The following is a 17,819-nucleotide window of genomic DNA, read 5'->3' as shown; positions in this document are numbered from 1 at the left end:
ATGGTGGTACTGCAGCTGACAACCAATGACAACCAACAATATATAACAATAGTAAGATATAGCAGGGCTTTGTAGAATATATTTACAGGGTCTTGGTACTGTTATGGGTTTTAAAAAAAATGGTTTGGCAAATTTCCCATTGCCTGTAATTAATGTTGTCCTGTAGGTACATTAGCCATAGTTGCTTTGTTATTTTGGGCTTTATTTCAAAACCTTAGGGTGCCTTCACACATGACAGATTTTGTTACAAATAATTTATGCAACTTAAAGTCAATTCCATTAATTTGGGTGGGGTTGTTTTGGCAGAAAGCACAAGGATTTCTGCAATCCACATTGAAGTGAATAGAACTGACTTCTATTCTCTACCATGACCTTTAAAATGTAGTCAAACTAGTTTTGCTTCATGCTCTTGTATGAGTGTACAGTACTATGGACTTAGAACAATATAACATTATTAGTTATTTCTCGCCCTGGACATTATCATTTAGGTAGGATTGGTGAGTTGCACACAGGTACAGTAGGGACCAGTCTCACATCAGAGGTAGTAGAGTCATAATACAGCCATATGCAGGCTATTTACACTATTCACTATTGGAAAAAAAAATATTGTTTTTCACTTATTGTGTGGAGAAAATAATTTCTCCAATTCGTGGTATTTTTTATTGTGTTTTTTTTTTCAACAGTCTGCATTCGCTTCCTATACGAGCTTTCTGTAAACTCCCCGTCAGCACACTGGACCGCGCACTGCAGCTTCAGTTCCATTATGAAGCTTGTGCTCCTTCAGGGGCTGCTCGGAGCAGTTCAGCAGCAGGAAATGAGAAAGCAGAGTGACACGGGGCACACTGGGTTAAAGGGGTTCTGCTTCTATCCTTATAAATAAAAAATTGTCTTCTACAGCTAGTGGAACAGAGCCCATCCTCCAATAATGTTCAGGTGCAGGACACTTCACAGCAGAGGCCCCGTCCACCACTCCAGTCTCATGGAGAACAGCATGGAAGAGCTGCTTGTATAAAGTACATATCCTCCCTCCCAGTCCTCCCGTCCTCCCATATATAATACACAAAGACTGTACTAAACCTGTCCTGTGCTCCCCCCTCCCCCAGTGGCTCCCCTCAGCTGATTTCATGGGATGTTTGGAGACAGATGTCAAGCCATCTACAGGAATGGTGTTATGTGTGACAAGTGTATGAATGTGTATGTATATATCTGTAATTACTGTGTATGGGTACATACAGTATGTGTATATGTGTAATATGTATGACAGAAGTTGCAATAACACCTTTACATGTGTGATGTGTGTGCATAATATTTAAATAATGTGTGTAAATATATATATATTTTTTTATATCTTTGTATAGAATATCAAGCTAACTGCTGGATAACTCCAGCAACCCCTCTCTGGCAGTTTTACTCCTGTGCTGCTGCACCAAGTAGCGGCACGTTCAAAGACACTATACTTTTGAAGCAGTGACTGTTCATCTGTTGCTACCCAGAAGTGTAGCGGCTCATGAGCTGGTAAATATATACCAGCAGGATATACTGCACACTTAAATATATATATATACACTCACCTAAAGAATTATTAGGAACACCATACTAATACGGTGTTGGACCCCCTCTTGCCTTCAGAACTGCCTTAATTCTACGTGGCATTGATTCAACAAGGTGCTGATAGCATTCTTTAGAAATGTTGGCCCATATTTATAGGATAGCATCTTGCAGTTGATGGAGATTTGAGGGATGCACATTCAGGGCACGAAGCTCCCGTTCCACCACATCCCAAAGATGCTCTATTGGGTTGAGATCTGGTGACTGTGGGGGCCATTTTAGTACAGTGAACTCATTGTCATGTTCAAGAAACCAATTTAAAATGATTCGAGCTTTGTGACATGGTGCATTAACCTGCTGGAAGTAGCCATCAGAGGATCGGTACCATGGTCTAATTCTGTTTACGCCAAATTCGGACTCTACCATTTGAATGTCTCAACAGAAATCGAGACTCATCAGACCAGGCAACATTTTTCCAGTCTTCAACAGTCCAATTTTGGTGAGCTTGTGCAAATTGTAGCCACTTTTTCCTATTTGTAGTAGAGATGAGTGGTACCCGGTGGGGTCTTCTGCTGTTGTAGCCCATCCGCCTCAAGGTTGTGCGTGTTGTGGCTTCACAAATGCTTTGCTGCATACCTCGGTTGTAACGAGTGGTTATTTCAGTCAACGTTGCTCTTCTATCAGCTTGAATCAGTCAGCCCATTCTCCTCTGACCTTTAGCATCAACAAGGCATTTTGACCCACAGGACTGCCGCATACTGGATATTTTTCCCTTTTCACACCATTCTTTGAAAACCCTAGAAATGGTTGTGCGTGAGAATCCCAGTAACTGAGCAGATTGTGAAATACTCAGACCGGCCCGTCTGGCACCAACAACCATGCCACGCTCAAAATTGCTTAAATCACCTTTCTTTCCCATTCAGTTTGGAGTTCAGGAGATTGTCTTGACCAGGACCACAACCCTACATGCATTGAAGCAACTGCCATGTGATTGGTTGACTAGATAATCGCATTAATGAGAAATAGAACAGGTGTTCCTAATAATTCTTTAGTGTATGTGTGCGGTTTAATCATTGCTGGTATATATTTATTTAGGTGTGCGGTATATCCACTGCTGGTATATATTTACAGTACAGACCAAAAGTTTGGACACACCTTCTCATTCAAAGAGTTTTCTTTATTTTCATGCCTATGAAAATTGTAGATTTACACTGAAGGCATCAAAACTATGAATTAACACATGTGGAATTATATACATAACAAAAAAGTGTGAAACAACTGAAAATATGTCATATTCTAGGTTCTTCAAAGTAGCCACCTTTTGCTTTGATTACTGCTTTGCACACTCTTAGCATTCTCTTGATGAGCTTCAAGAGGTAGTCGCCTGAAATGGTTTTCACTTCACATGTGTGCCCTGTCAGGTTTAATAAGTGGGATTTCTTGCCTTATAAATGGGGTTGGGACCATCAGTTGCGTTGTGGAGAAGTCAGGTGGATACACAGCTAATAGTCCTACTGAATAGACTGTTAGAATTTGTATTATGGCAAGAAAAAAGCAGCAAGTAAAGAAAAACGAGTGACCATCATTACTTTAAGAAATGAAGGTCAGTCAGTCCGAAAAATTGGGAAAACTTTGAAAGTGTCCCCAAGTGCAGTCACAAAAACCATCAAGCACTACAAAGAAACTGGCTCACATGCGGACCGCCCCAGGAAAGGAAGACCAAGAGTCACCTCTGCTGCGGAGGATAAGTTCATCCGAGTCACCAGCATCAGAAATCGCAGGTTAACAGCAGCTCAGATTAGAGACCAGGTCAATGCCACACAGAGTTCTAGCAGCATACACATCTCTAGAACAACTGTTAAGAGGAGAGTGTGTGAATCAGGCCTTCATGGTAGAATATCTGCTAGGAAACCACTGCTAAGGACAGGCAACAAGCAGAAGAGACTTGTTTGCTAAAGAACACAAGGAATGGACAATCTGTGCTTTGGTCTGATGAGTCCAAATTTGAGATCTTTGGTTCCAACCACCGTGTCTTTGTGCGGCGCAGAAAAGGTGAACGGATGGACTCTACATGCCTGGTTCCCACCGTGAAGCATGGAGGAGGAGGTGTGATGGTGTGGGGGTGCTTTGCTGGTGACACTGTTGGGAATTTATTCAAAATTGAAGGCATACTGAACCAGCATGGCTACCACAGCATCTTGCAGCGGCATGCTATTCCATCCGGTTTGCGTTTAGTTGGACCATCATTTATTTTTCAACAGGACAATGACCCCAAACACACCTCCAGGCTGTGTAAGGGCTATTTGACTATGAAGGAGAGTGATGGGGTGCTGCGCCAGATGACCTGGCCTCCACAGTCACCGGACCCAATCGAGATGGTTTGGGGTGATCTGGACCGCAGAGTGAAGGCAAAAGGGCCAACAAGTGCTAAGCATCTCTGCAACAAGTGCTAAGCATCTCTGGGAACTCCTTCAAGACTGTTGGAAGACCATTTCAAGTGACTACCTCTTGAAGCTCATCAAGAGAATGCCAAGAGTGTGCAAAGCAGTAATTAAAGCAAAAGGTGGCTACTTTGAAGAACCTAGAATATGACATATTTTCAGTTGTTTCACACTTTTTTGTTATGTATATAATTCTACATGTGTTAATTCATAGTTTTGATGCCTTCAGTGTGAATCTACAATTTTCATAGTCATGAAAATAAAGAAAACTCTTTAAATGAGAAGGTGTCCAAACTTTTGGTCTGTATATATATAATGAAAAATCTGAGACACACAGATATTAAGGCATTGAAAAGGATATTGCACTCAGAGAGTAGTTGAGGAGCGGTGTAGCTGACAGGATTGCAGAGCGCATCTGACTGAAACAGTGTGGGAAAAAAGGGTGCGCAGGCTGAGGACCAACCAGCGCGTGCTCACTGGAAAGAATGGAGCGGTGAGGTTAAGCGAAAGTAAACTGACGTCGCTATGGAGGTAAGGTTAGAAAAGGAAAATGTATGGAAAAAGGGGGGTGTATGGTTGGGAATATCGATAAATAAACTCCTCACAGTATATAGAGAGAGAGATTTGTGAACAGATAGTGGGTCAATAAATATTCAAAAAAAAAAGGAATATATGTAGTTAAGGCTGACAAGTCAGCCAGTATTTATGGGAGGGGCGGAGGTGCCTTTAAATACGAAGGTGCGCTATCCCCCGCTGCCCGTGAGCTCTCTGTGCAGAGGAGGGTTGTTCATTCAGTAGTCTCGTCAGCTCACGTCGGCAGCACACTCGCTGAAGCGCACCTTCTTGTAAGTATGCAGGGGCCACTGCGCCCTACAACCTACCTATCCATTGCCTGGTACATTTTCAGGCTTACATCTACAAAGGTTAAAAATATATATATATATATATATATATATACACACATATATTTTATAAATATACTCACCTTACATGATCTCTCGGTCCGCCACTCTCATGCTCTTGAGAACTAACCTCATCATCCTGTACAATTCAGGTCCGGGGCCAGTTGTTTTTAATCTTTGTTTGTTCCTGATTCTTTCTTCAGGTACCATCTAGTCATTATCACTTTGGTGCGCACCTTTTTCCACAGTCCACCCCCTTCTCCGTTCAAGTCACGTCATTGCCAGTTTGTAACTTTCTTTCCCATGTTCCAGACAGGTAAGCGCCCACACTCCGTTCTTCACCAGCACAATCACTTTGTTAGTTTTTCACTTCACGGTCTCGGGTCTCTCTCTTTAAACCAGGACCGTCCATCCATCCATTATTTCTGTCATTATTATCTCACACTCGCAGCATAGTAACATAGTAACATAGTACATAAGGCCGAAAAAAGACATTTGTCCATCCAGTTCGGCCTGTCATCCTGCATGTCTCACTTATCAGACGTTGAGGAATCCCTATCAATCCCAGAAATTCCACTTCTGGCTATGGCAGCACCATGTCGCTAAGAAGTTAGACAGTACCCAAACTGATTACAGAACTCAACAAGCGAGGGATTCCATATCCAGCGTCGGCCCGGAAGGCAGAGCTATACAGACTCTTAATGTCTGAGCCGACGGCTCCACCGGCGGAACAAGTCCCCATGTCGACCATCCAACTGTCATTGGCACAGTTGCATTCTACCATCAACAACATTGCCACCTATGTGTCAGACATGCAGGCTAGGCTGATTGCTGTAAAGTCCACTGACACCTAGTCCCTCTGCCCCTCCTGTTCCAGTGGCCTCTGCTTCCTGTTCTCATTACCCAGGTAGGCCTCATTCACGCCTGAAGTAGCTCCAGCACATTTTGTCCCTCACATCAGGAAGGATATCCTAGAGGGAAATCTAGCTTCCATCCTCATAGCCACCCACGACACAGTAGACAACAGGACTATTGCTTGCAGTGACATTTCCGTCATCCTAAAAGCCAGGGACGTCCGCCTCAATAAAAAACTGTCCATCCCTGAATTTGTTTTGGCCTTTAGTTTATACAGGGACATCATCTGTTCTGCCCACCCTGAGAGATGAGAGGAATTGGACACCTATTTGTACATGGTCACGGATCTAGCTCACAAGTATGGCAGCCACGCCTTCTACGACTACCACCGCTCGTTTTCCGCCAAGGCAGCCGCCACTCTTGCTCAATTTTAGCATACCATCAACTGGGCTTCCATGGATATGGAGCTCTTTTGTCGCCATTTCACTGGCCTCAGGGCTCCAGCATGTGCTTCTTGCCACTCCATCTTCCACTCTTCAGATTGGTGCCCTAACGCAGATCCTCCCGTCTCTCAGGGCAGATTCCTTCCCAGTACCTCTGGTCTTCCGCAGAGACCTGCCCCATCCACTGATAAATTGGGCCGCCCCATAGTTTTCCTGGGCAACAGCCAAATTTGCAACAATTATAACATGGCCATCTGTAACTACAACAAATGTAGAGCCTTGCACATTTGCTCTATTTGTTTCAGAGCCCACCCCCTGACAGCCTGCCCACAGCGTTCATCCAGGACCTCCTGACTAGCCGGGGTTAACTTGGACCTCTTGGCAGCACTCCTCCAAGACCATCCCAATTCTCGATTCGTCCATTTCCTGTGCCACAATTTTCATATAACATGCAGGCACATCCAGGGCACACAAAATATCGCCGCAGATGCCTTATCACAATTTAATTTTTGTAATTTTTTCCAGGCAATGCCGGAGGCGGATCGAGTGGGTTGATCCCCTCCAGCTTCCCAAACATTGGCACTGGGCTCTACCAACACACTAGAACAGCACCAAAGCAACAATGGCCACCGTGAACAGGTGTGGAACTCACCTTATCACATACTCTCAGGAACTCCATGTGGACCAGTAAGTACGGGCAGTGACGTTATATCTCCCTAACTGCCCACTGGGTAAATGTAGAGGCGGCTTGGCCTGAGGCGGAGAACGGTTTGGTGCATGTCCTACCGCCACCGAGGATTGCTGGACATTTCTCTGTGCGTCCTCCTCTGGTTCATCCTCTACTGCCTCCTCATCACGTCAGTGCAAGACCTGCACCACCAACTTCAGCACAGCCAGGGGGAAATGACAGCAGGTTGTTCTAAAACTCATATGTTTGGGGGGAAAGAACCCTCACCGCGCAGCAGCTGTGGGCGGGCATGGAAGAACAGACCGATGAGTGGTTGGTGCCGCTGAGCCTCAAGCGCGGCCTGGTGGTGTGCGACAACGGGTGAAATCTCGTAGCAGCTCTGGGGCTAGCCGGTTTGATGCACATCCCTGTGCTGATTACTGGGTGGCCACCCTGCTGGATCCCCACTACAAGGACAATGTGCCGTCCTTACTTCCATCACTGGAGCATAAATGAAAGATGCGCAAGTACAAGAGAACGCTGGTAGAGGCACTACTGATGGGGTTCCCACCTGACAGCGGGGGCTCAGTCGAAGCACGAGGCGGAGACGGTGGAGGAGGAGGAAGTCGCCAATGCAGCAATGGCACAGTCAGCACCTCAGAAGGGAGGGCTGGCATGGCCGAAATGTGGAAAAGCTTTGTCTGCATGTCACAATATACAACACCACCATATGATACGGACTGTCTTAACAGGAGGCAGCATTTCAGAAACATGGTAACACAGTAACATAATTTATAAGGCTGAAAAAAGACATCTGTCCATCTAAGTCCAGCCTGTTATCCTGCAAGTTGATCCAGAGGAAGGCAAAAAAAAAATATGTGAGGTAGAAGCCAATTTTCCCCACTTTTAGTGAACTCGCCCTCACCACCTCCTCAGTTCCATAGTCTCACTGCTCTTACCGTAAATAATCCTCTTCTATGTTTGTGTACAAACCTTCTTTCCTACAGACGCAGAGGATGTCAGGATGTCTCCAGTCACAGTCCTGGTGATAAATAGATGATGGGAGAGATCTCTGTACTGACCTTTGATATACACTGCCTGTGCAAAAAAAAAGTCGCCACCCAAAAAAAAAAAGGTCACACACTCTCTAATATTTCGTTGGACCGTCTTTAGCTTTGATTACGGCATGCATTTGCTTTGGCATTGTTTCGATAAGCTTTTGCAATGTCACAAGATTTATTTCCATCCAGTGTTGCATTCATTTTTCACCAAGATCTTGCATTGATGATGGAAGAGTCTGACTGCTGCGCAAAGCCTTCTCCAGCACATCCCAAAGATTCTCAATGAGGTTAAGGTCTGGAGGCCAATCCATGTGTGAAAATGATGTCTCCTGCTCCCTGAACCACTCTTTCACAATTTGAGCCTGATTAATCCTGGCATAGTCATCTTGGACTATGCCTGTGTGATCAGGGAAGAAAAAATCCATTGATGGAATAACCTGGTCATTCAGTATGTTCAGGTAGTCAGCTGACCTCATTCTTGGAGCACATACTGTTGCTGAACCTAGACCTGACCAACTGCAGCAACCCCAGATCATAGCACTGCCCCCACAGGCTTGTACAGTAGGCACTAAGCATGATGGGTGCATCACTTCATCTGCCTCTCTTCTTACCCTGATGCGCCCATCACTCTGGAACAGGGTAAATCTGGACTCATCAGACCACATGAACTTCTTCCATTGCTCCAGAGTCCAATCTTTATGTTCTCTAGTAAATTCAAGCCGTTTTTTCTGGTTTGCCTCACTAATTAGTGGTTTTCTTACAGCTACACAGCTGTTCAGTCCCAATCCCTTTCCCTTCAAATTGTGCATGTGGAAATGCTCTTACTTTCACTATTAAACATAGCCCTGAGTTCTACTGTTGTTTTTCTTCGATTTGATTTCACCAAACGTTTTTTAAGTGATCGCTGATCACGATCATTCAGGATTTTTTTCCCCACTACATTTCTTCCTCGAATACGATGGGTCCCCACTATCCTTCCAGCTTTTTATAATGTGTTGGACAGTTCTTAACCCAATTTTAGTAGTTTCTACAATATCCTTAGATAATTTCTCTGCTTGATGCATGCCAATGATTTGACCCTTCTCAAACAGACTAACATCTTTTCCACGACCACGAGATGTGTCCTTAGACATGGTTGTTTAAGAAATGAGAAGCAACTCATTGCACCAGTTGGGGTTAAATAACTTGTTGCCAGCTGAAAGATGATTGCCCATGCAGTAATTATCCAATAGGAGGTTCATAACTATTTGCTTAGTTAAATCCAGGTGGCGATTATTTTTTTTTTTGGACAGGCAGTGTATTAGATCTCCCTTCAGTTGTCTTGCATCTATGCCCCTTTTGATGCAACCTATTATCTTATTGGCCTTGGCAGCAGCTGCCTGACACTAGTTTCTACAGCTTAGTTTGCTGTTCACTAAAATTCCTAGGTCCTTTTCCATGTAAGAGTTACCTAGTATTTTACCATTAAGTATGTACTTTTCTGCCCAAGCTTTCAATCTATCCAGATCCATCTGTAGCAGTATACTGTCCTCTTCAGTGTTAATTACGTTACACAGTTTAGTGTCATCTGCAACATTTTTTATTTCCAGGATATCCGTCCATGACAGCACCACTGGAGGTTGTCCCATTGGTCTCTGTAGGCACAGGAAGCGAGAGAGATTAAAAGGCCCCTCCTGGCCCCCACTCTCCAGTGTTCTTCCTGTCCTTACAGGGATAGGGAGCAAAAAGTAAAAGATATGTCAGATGATCGACTCCTTCAGAAGGAAGGAAAATTGTACCTTCAGAGAGTCCATGCAGATATTGGGACTAATGACATCCTGCATCCCAATGGTCCCGTGGGCACAATTCCATTCAAGAACTTTACAGGAAACAGTGCTAGCAGGTTGGGACAGAAACCACAGCTCCCTCAATTCCAAGATAATCCTTCCAGTAAAAGTAAAGAAGTCCCTATCCTGGTGGGTAGATTTGGAGAACCTACATAAAGAGGTTCCCTGGAATATGCCTCCAGCATCGGTAATTACCACAGACGCAAGTCAAAAGGGCTGGGGCGCCCATTGGAAAGACCACTTCTTTTAGGAAAAATGGGCCATTCAAGACAGTCAAAAATCTTGGGAAACCTTGAAGGTGGCAGGGCACTTATGGCAGGGCGAACACCTCAAGATACTCTGAAACAACATGACCACGGTTTGTTATCTCAAACGTCAAGGGAGAGCAAGAAGCCCTATTCTTCAAAACCTAACAAACCTGATATTTACATGGGCAGAAGAGAATGTTCTATCCATTTCAGCAGTTCATCTAAAAGGATTGTACAACAAGACAGCAGATTCGGCACAATGTCAATCCAGGGGAGTGGACGCTCAACAGAGAAGTTTTCCATCTGATTTGTTGCAAGTGTGGCAGTCCACAAATAGACCTCTTTGCGTCAGGGGAGAATTCTCAAGTGGATTATTTCTACTCTCTAATTCCAAGAGACAATTTGTGGTAGTGGATTAACTTTTTCAAGATTGGACTATGGATCTGGGTTATGCATTCCCACCATTATTTCGGTATTAAAGAAATTAAGAACGAATTCTACAACTCTAATTTTGATAGCTCCGGCTTGGGCCAAGAGGAGTTGGTTCCCAATTCTGAAGGACATGACTATTGCAGACCCATTAGTTTTGCCAAAGAGACAGGATCTCCTTCTTCAATTTCCGTTAAAACACCCGGACCTAGAGAAGCTAAACTTGACAGCCTGGATCCTGAGAGGCAAGCATTAAAAAGGCTGGGTCTCTCAGACAAAGTAATATCGACTTTACTGAATAGTCTTAAACCAGTAACTTCAGCCATATACAACAAGGTCTGGAAGAAGTTCAATTCATGGCTGTTTCATAATCATCCAGAGAAGTCCTTCCCCTCGATAGGTAACATTCTAGACTTTCTTCAGAAGGGATTTGACATGGGGCTAAAGCCTAGTACCCTAAGAGTACAGATTTATCATGTTTTCTGGACACTTTAGCAGAACATAGATGGATAAAAAGGTTTGTAAAGGCAGTATCTACAATGAGACCTACATTCAGGCAGACGGTTCCACCTTGGGACTTAAACATAGTTCTAAATGCCCTTTGAAAAACACAGTTTGAACCAGTAGAACAGATATCTGATAAGCTGAGGCTTCTATTGACCAAATTTGCAAGGCTGCTACTTGGTCTAGTTTTCTTACTTTCGCTAAGCATTATAGGTTAGATGTGCTAGCAAACCAGACCTGGCATTTGGATGGAAAGTCCTCCAGGCAGTATTCCCCCCCTAGTTCTGTATAAGTTGACAGTTCTCCAGTGGTGCTGTCATGGAGGGAAACTAATATTTTGTCTTGCCAGTAAGTGGTTTTCCAGGAGTCCGACATGACAGCACCCGGTAATACCCCCCTTGTTTAATTTGTTTCTGACTTTATAGAACGATGTGATGTTGAAACAGTGTGAGTTCAAATAAATAAGTGGGATTCTATCTGGTGTAGTAATTTGGAAAACACTAGAGAGTGGGGGTGTGGAAAAGCCTTTTAATCTCTCTCGCTTCCTGTCCCTACAGAGACCAATAGGACAACCTCTAGTGGTGCTGTCATGTCGGACTCCTGGAAAACCATTTACCAGTAAGACTAAATATTAGTTCTACTGTGCAAGCCTTCCACAAAATCATTAATAAATATATTGAAGAGAATAGTGCCCAATACTGACCCCTGTGGTACCTCACTAGTGACAGTGACCCAATCTGAGTGTGTACCTTTCATAACCACCCTCGGTTTTCTATCACTGAGCCAGTTACTTACCCACATACAGACCTTTTTCCCCAGTCCAAGCATTCTCATTTTATATACTAACCTTTTATGTGGTACAGTGTCAAATGCTTTGGAGAAGCCCATATATAGGACATCCATTGATTCGCTGCGGTCAAGTCTAGAACTTACCTCCTTATAGATACCGATTAAATTAATTTGACATGACCAATCCCTCATGATGCCATGCTGATATGGCGTTATTTGCTTATTTTCATTGAGGTACTCCCAGATAGCAAGGGTCTGGCTATGACATTACTTAATTCTCTTAGGATACGAGGGGTGTATGCCAACTGGTCACGGCGATTTATCTATTTTAATCTTTTTAAGACCCCACTGTACTTTTTCCTGGGTCAGACAGGGCACTTTTAATAGGGAATTTACTTTTACATTCTGTATTTCATCTGACAGTTTATTTTCTTCAATGAATACAGTGGAGAGAAAAAAGGTCTCTAGTTTGGCAGCTTTTTTTGTCTTTTACAGATTCTATTTTTTTCCTTATAGTTTTTTTTAATGCTTTCTCGCTACCCTCCTGTTTTAGTGATTTTAAATGTTTTCTTTTTGTCATTTATTGCTTTCTTTACATTTCTATTTATCCACATAGTTTTTTTTTTTCTTGTTCCTTAACCTTTTATTCCCATAAGGTATGTACCTCTAACAAAGATTTTAGGATGCTTTTAAAAATATCCCATTTTGTGGCTGTGGTTTTATTTTTGAGGACTTTGTCCCAGTTAGTTAGGCCTATGGCCTCTCTTAGTTGGCTAAATTTAGCTTTTTTGAAGTTTGGTATTTTTGTTCCTCCCTGAAGAAACACTCTTTTGAATGACAATTGGAAGGTTATTACTTTATAGTCACTATTCCCAGTTGTTCCCCAACCTGCACATCTGTTGTTCTGTTAGGTCTATTGGTTAATACTAAGTCCAGTGTGGCCATCCCTCTAGTCAGGTCCTTAACTATTTGGGAAAGGTAATTGTCTTTGGTTATTGCCAAGTACCTGTTTCCTTTTATGAGATGTACTGGTTTCAGTTTCCCAGTCTATATCTGGATAGTAAACGTTCCCATAATAACGACCTCAATATGATTTTCCGAAGCTCCGCCTCTGTCCCCATTATAGTCAATGGGGATGGAGCGGCGGTCTGGCGGCACAGCGAAATAGCGGCAGGACGGATTCGACAGGGTGAACAGCCTGTGGCATCCGTCCTGCCGCTAGTGTGAAAATAGCCTTAACTGTTGTAGGAGAGGAAATGCTTCTGTGGAATGTGTGTGAAAGACATGAATTATTTTAAATAATTTGGATCATCTCCTTCATCTGTCTAACTATTATGTGAGAGTAAATTCTTCCGTGGAGTGTGTCTGTGACACTCTGGCAATTTTTTTTTAATTTAGAACACCCCTTTGGCATCCATCTTATTGTAGTAGGAGAAATTTTTTTTGAATATATGGTCCCCAGATAGAGAACATGTGATATCTATAACTGAGACAATTTTTTTTACTTAGTTTTAACCCAGGACATACAAGCACCAAACTGTCATGCCTTGGCTCTTAGCGACCTGACACAGAATTGACACATGAAAAAAAAAACATACAGTAAGAGTGTTGGCTTCCGCTTCCACCACCTCTTCCACCTACACTGCCTGTCACAAACGTACTGAGACATACGGACGTTCCAGTCCTGACATTAGTTCCAGGGTGAGATAGGATGCTAGGTATCCGGTGTATGAACTTGCCTACCTTTTGGGGACTGTTCATATTGGTAGTCTGTCAGGACTGGAGTTAGGGTTTTCTCTAGGAGGTGTCCATCTTCCTTCCCTAGTTTCCAGGCCTTATTCCACACACAAGCATGACACCGCCATGTCCACAGCCTCCTCAACTTCCTCCTCTATTTGGACCTCCACCTCTTGGTTCAAGATTATAATTTTTTTAATGTATTTTATGTTATTTTAAGTAATTTCCCTATCCACATTTGTTAGCAGGGCAATTATACTGCTTTAACACCCACTTTGAAGCCTTTTGCCGCCCTCTAGCTGTCACGGTCTCTCCTGTGACAGGGGTCAGAAGATCTAAGCGACTGGCTGCACAAGATGTTATCTGACAGCCTCTTTGGTTTCACTTGTTTCTGTGTTGTTGCTGGTTATGACCACACCTCTTGTCTCTGGTGTAGCTTAAGTGGTCATTTCAACTCCTCTATTTATTATGGTCTCACCCATCATCCTATGCGGTTGATAGCTCCTTTCTTTTTGCAGAAGTGATGGTGTTTTGTTCTCCTCTGAGTTCCTGCTCGTTCGCGTACTTCGGAGTTAAGTGTCTTTTCCCTATTTCTTGTTTGTTGTATTCCCCTATCTTTTGGTATTAGGCCTGAGGGAGTCTCCTGTTCCTTCAGCTGGGAAGGAACAGGTCTTCTTTCTCCTGAGACTATTTTCAGGGACCTTTAGGGTCACATAGGGTTCTAGGTTCCTGCGTATGAACATTCCTACCATCGAGGTCTGTTCATACTGATAGTAGTCAGGGGTCGGTTTAGGGATTCACTAGGTGGTGACCTTTCCCTAGTTTCCAGGCCTAGTACCTTTTACCTTCCCTCTTGTGTTCGGTGTGGAGTTTACTACCCACACCGCGCCGTGACACTAGCTCTCTCTATGACCTTTTTACAGCCATTTTAGAGCCCCAAAGTTTAGCTCCCCATTGAATTCAATGGGGTTCGTTGTTCAGGGTCAAGTTCGGAACCTGAATCAAACTTTGAAATGAAGTTTGGCTGAACGCCTCGAACACAGATATCCAGCGGTCCGCTCATCCCTATACCTGATCCCATTGACATAAAACATGTCTACCGGGTTTCATTTAATCTACGATTTTTAATGACTGGAATCCCGATGGCTTGGGATAAGGAAAATTATATGGAGACATTGGAAATGGCGATGACATCCTGTGAGGTTATATGGATATACTCTATGCTGGCGTATAAGGTAAGATGTTGGTTTATGGGCTATTTAAAGGTTTTGTGAGCTAATATAGAAGTATACTGCTATAGAGGTACATTCACAGTTCCAATTCTAAATCCAGCAGGCTCATTTAGTAACTAGTTCCGACATAAATGCCGGCTTTAACCACACAAAAACCGCTGCATGCAACGATATTTGTCTGTCCAAAACCCAGCATTTATGTTGGAAAGCCGCCAAGATTCCATCAAAGTCAATGGGGATCTGGCTGTGAATGGTAGAATCAAGCACACTGCTCTTTGCCGAAACCCTGATGCAGATGTGAACATAACCTAGGATGGTGTCTTCTGCTGGTGTTGGTCCATTGTGTTATATGAAGTCCAAAGTCAGGGTAGTCATCTACTAGTAAATATTATAGCACTTCATGCTTCCCTCTGCTGACAAGCTTTAGGAGATGCTGATTTAATTTTCCAGCAGGACTTGGATTCACGGTATCACTGTGCTTGACTGGCCAGCAAACTTGCCTGACCTAAACCCCATAGATAATCTATGGGCTGTTGTCAAGAAGAAGATGAGAGACACCAGACCCAACAATAAAGATCAAAGCAACCTGAGCCTCCATAACTCCTCACCAATGCCACAGGCTAATCGCGTCCATGCCACACTGCATTGATGCAGTAATTCATGCAAAATGAGCCCCAAGTACTGAGTGCATATACTGTACATACTTTTCAGTAGGCCAAAATTTCTGTATTGAAAATAATTTTTTAACTGGTCTTATAATATTCAAATTTTCTGAGACACTGACTTTTGGGTTTTCATTAGCTGTAAGCCATAATCTTCAACAATAAACAAAATAAACTTTCGGTTCCGGTGCTGCCATGTCAGGATGTAGCGAATAGAGCTCGTCTGCTGTACCAACTCCACGAGCGCCATTGTATAGCGCCTTCCCTGTGTTCCTCTTCAGAGAACTAGGAACTCTGACGGTCCTTCCTTATTAAATGGACCGGTACTTACTGCGGAGCGGACATAAATCTACAGGATCCCAGCACTCCGGCTCGCCCCCTTCTGCACGGCTTACCAAAATGGCAGCAGACTCACCTCCTGCTCTCCATGAGGACAGCTCCCAGGAACTTCTCCCCTCTGACAGGAGTTTAGATGCTCTGGACTATGAGAGACTAGTCGTGCTGCTCATTACCCCAGACCTCCAGAGGACTCTTGAGACTACCATACAGTCTTCCCTGAACACTCTGCAGGAAGAGGTTGGCTACACTAGCCTCAAGGTGGGGGAGTTGTAGTAGAAGTTACAATCCGTACATACCACCTCAGCAGACATGGCAGCCACCCTACAGATGCAACAACAAGCTATAGAGCAGCTTCGCAGCACAGTCGAAGACCCAGAGCAATGGTGGCGAACCTATGGCACCCGCACACTGGAAAATGTCTATGGTGTACCAATATGCCTTAGACTTTTCCTGTCCTTCATCAGCGCATGGCACACTATGAACAGTACAGACAGTGCATTGAATAAAGGCAGGCTATTATAGCTAAATGATAAAGTTCATGGAAGATATGCTATTGGACTGTAGTATTAAAGGTTAAATTGCCGTATTGGCACTTAGCGATAAATAACTGGGTTTTGAGTTGCAGTTTGGGCACTATGCCTATAAATGGTTCGTCATCACTGACCTAGAGAATAGGTCCCGCTGAAATAACTTAAGGGTGGTGGGATTGTCGGAAACCATTCGGCCCTCTGAATTGCTGGAACTTAGTGAGTGGGAATTGCCTGAGGCCATGGACCTAAAGGTCTTTTGCTGGGTGGAGCGCGCACACATGGTAGGGCCAGACCCTTCAGCGCAACGCAATTTGGATTCTGCATCCTCCTCTAATACTTACAGTGGGAGACTCGCCAAGTAATGTTGGACTTTAATGACAAAGTGGCCATGTTGCATAATTTCTGCCGACGCTCGATCACCGTCCGTGGCTATTAAGTCATGCTATATGAGGATTACTTGGCAGTGGTAGCAAAACATTGAAAAGCATTGAGCCCTATCTGCACCATGTTATTTCATAAATACATGCACATACTATCATGGAATGTCAAGGGGCTGCATTCCCCACAAAAGCGCACCATACTCCTAAGAAACCTGAAGCACTTACATCCTGTCATAGTCCACCCACAGGAAACCCACCTGGAAGAAAATGATTTCTTCAGATTGCAGAAATTCTGGGTCTGTCAGGTTTTTGGCTCTCCAGCCCAAGACCAGAAAGGTGGAGTTATGACATTGTTTCATAAAAACTTCGCAGGTACTGTGCTTTCTGAAGAGCATGATGAGGAGGGCAGGTGGATTTGGTTACTGATATAATATGAAGGCACCAGATATAGTATCCACAATGTTTATGCACCCAATGGAGATAACAGATATTGTTTTGTTAAATTAGAGAATAAGCTACATTCTGACATGGTTCCTCATAAGATTAGGGGACGATTTTAACACTGTTGCTTCTTCACAAGAAGATCGTTTAAGAGCTGACTGGGCCATGGGCCCTCCTCATCATAGAGATATGGTTTTAAACCCTTTCCTGTCCTCCACACGTATGTAACATACGTGGCGTTTGCCTTATCCAGATGACAGGGAATGCACTCTATTTGTTTGCAGAATGCCCATCCAACAGGGGAGGATTTCATATGGTGCTTTCCTTCCTTCCTGGCCAGAGATGAAAACTTCAAACACATTTTGAAAGGTTGGTGGATGAAATTCCAGGGTGATAATCCCCCTCATGCATCAGATGTTTCGACTCACTGGGAGGCAGTGAAAGCAGACTTGAGGGGTAGGATCTCAGGCTATATTAGTAACCTGCACGAAACAGTTTCTCAACAATACCAAACAGTAAGTAAAACCCTTAAGGGAAGCTTATACCAAATTTCTACAGACAGCCTCCACTAGCGATAAGGACAATTGGCTTAAATCTAGAAGTGACTATGAATGGTGGGTGGATAGAAGAGAAGCAATGTACAGATCTGAATTCCAGATGGATCTCTTTCGTTATAGTAACAAATCAGGATGCATGTTGACTAACCTGGCCAGAGGCCGATATATCCCCACAATTATATCATACTTAAAGGATAGTCATGGGGTTTCTCAGGGTTATAAATATAA

The sequence above is a fragment of the Bufo gargarizans genome, chromosome 2 (genome assembly GCF_014858855.1).
Source record: "Bufo gargarizans isolate SCDJY-AF-19 chromosome 2, ASM1485885v1, whole genome shotgun sequence".
NCBI classification, from domain to species: Eukaryota; Metazoa; Chordata; class Amphibia; order Anura; family Bufonidae; genus Bufo; species Bufo gargarizans.
This window is presented reverse-complemented; position numbering follows the sequence as displayed.